We start from the raw sequence: 2374 nt of genomic DNA on the forward strand, positions 1-2374 counted from the left end.
AAAATATGTACACATATATATATATATTTTCAATGTTTTGGAGTTTTCAGTAACAGGTATTATAGTTCTTTGGTTAAACTTATTTATTTTGTTGAGACAAATGGTTCTTAACCTGACATTCTGTTAATTCACAGTAGACTTCTGGGAGCCTGCACACCTACTAAAATTATTTTCAGAATTTTATCTCTGTGTGGCATGCATTTTTTTTTTTTTTTTTTTTTTTTTTTTGAGATGGACTCTTGCTCTGTCACCTGGGCTAGAGTGCAATGGCACGATCTTGGCTTACTGCAACCTCCGCCTCCTGGGTTCAAGTAATTCTCCTGCCTCAGTTGCCCGAGTACCTGGGATTACAGGCGTGCGCTACCACACACGGCTAATTTTTGTATTTTTAGTAGAGATGGGGTTTCACCATATTAGCCAGGCTGGTCTTGATCTCCTGACCTCGTGATCCGCTTGCCTCGGCCCCCCAAAGTGCTGGAATTACAGGCATGAGCCACCACATCTGGCCCATGCATTCTTTTCTCAGAAAGACAGTCTGGAACCTCTATCAGAATCTCAAAGGATCTGTCTGTGACCTAAATTTTTTGTTTTGTTTTGTTTTGTTTTTGAGACAGAGTCTCACTCTGTTGCCCACGCTGGAGTGCAATGGCACGATTTCGGCTCACCGCAACCTCTGCCTCCCAGATTCAAGTGATTTTCCTGCCTCAGCGTCCTGAATAGCTGGGATTGTAGGCACGCACAACCACACCTGGCTAATTTTTGTTTTTTTTTACTAGAGACGGGATTTCACCATGTTGGCCAGGCTGATCTTGAACTCCTGTGCCTGGCCTGTGACTTAAATTTGTATTTTTGTTTTTATTTATTTATTATATATAATAAACAGAAATGTATTGGCTCAGGATTCAGGAGGCTGGGAAGTCCAAGACTGAAGGGCTGACATCTGGCAAGGGCCTTATTCTGTGTTATCCCATGGTGGAAGGGCAAAGAGAGGGCAAGAGAGAGCCAAAAGGTGGCCAGACTCATCCTTTGATAAAGAAACTTTGATGCCTGGGAGCAGTGGCTCACGTCTGTAATCTCAGCATTTTGTGAGGCTAAAGAGGGTGGATCACTTGACCCCAAGAGTTTGAGACCAGCATGGGCAACATGATGAAACCTTATCTGTATAAAGCATTTAAAACTCGTCCAGGCACAGTGGCTCATGCCTGTAATCCCAGCACTTTGGAGGCTGAGGTGGGTGGATCACAAGGTCAGAAGCTCGAGACCAGCCTGGTCAATATGGTGAAACCCTGTCTCTACTAAAAATACAGAAATTAGCTGGGCGTGGTGGTGTGTGCCTGTGATCCCAGCTACTTGGCAGGCTGAGGCAGTAGAATCACTTGAACCCAAGAGGCAGAGGTTGCAGTGAGCCAAGATTGCCCCACTGTACTTCAGCCTGGGCAACAGAGCGAGACTCCATCTCAAAAAAAAAAAAAAAAATTGCCTAGCGCAGTGGCTCACGCCTGTAATCTCAGCACTTTGGGAGGCCGAGGCTAGCGGATCACCTGAGATCAGGAGTTTGAGGCCAGCCTGACCAACATAGAGAAACTCTGTCTCTACTAAAAATACAAAATTAGCTTGGTGTGGTGGCACATGCCTGTAAACCCAGCTACTTGGGAGGGTGAGGCAAGAGAATTGCTTGAACCTGCGAGATGGAGGTTGTGGTGAGCCAAGATTGCGCCATTGCACTCCAGCCTGGGCAACAAGAGTGAAACTCCATCTCAAACAAACAAACAAACAAAAAAAGTAAAAAAATCCTTTCTGGCAGTGATGACCTACCCACAAGAACATGCCTCTTGCAAAGGATCTCCTTCATTCCTCTTCAGAAGAGGAGAAGAGGAAACACAAGAGGAAACGCCTGGTGCAGAGCCCCAGTTCCTACTTCATGGATGTGAAATGCCCAGGATGCTATAAAATCACCGTAGTCTTTAGCATGCACAAACAGTAGTTTTGTGTTTTGGCTGCTCTACTGTCCTCTGCTAGCCTACAAGAGGAAAAGCAAGGCTTACAGAAGGATGTTTCTTTAGGAGGAAGCAGCACTAAAAGCACGCTGAATCCAGATGAGTGGGAAACCATCTCAATAAACAGGTTTTGGATCTAAAAAAAAAAAAAAATTAGCTGGGCATGTTGGCACACATTTATAGCCCCAGCTATTTGGGAGGCTAAGGTGGAAAAAATCACCTGAGCCTGGGAGGTGGCTCATGCCTGTAATTGCAGCACTTTGAGAGGCTGAGGCAGGCGGGTCACTTGAGTCCAGGAATTCGAGACCAGCCTGGGCAACATGGTGAAACCCAGTTTCTATTATTAAAAAAAAAAAGTTCAAAAAATTAAAAAATTA

At 44.8% G+C, this 2374-nt stretch overlaps 1 pseudogene; it reads left to right on the plus strand.

The window, feature by feature from the left end:
* The first annotated feature begins 1465 nt into the window (after positions 1–1465).
* Positions 1466–2079, plus strand: LOC119620626 (small ribosomal subunit protein eS27-like; annotated as a pseudogene).
* The last annotated feature ends 295 nt before the right edge of the window (positions 2080–2374 follow it).

This window comes from Chlorocebus sabaeus, chromosome 11, assembly GCF_047675955.1.
Source record: "Chlorocebus sabaeus isolate Y175 chromosome 11, mChlSab1.0.hap1, whole genome shotgun sequence".
In the NCBI taxonomy this organism is placed as follows: Eukaryota; Metazoa; Chordata; class Mammalia; order Primates; family Cercopithecidae; genus Chlorocebus; species Chlorocebus sabaeus.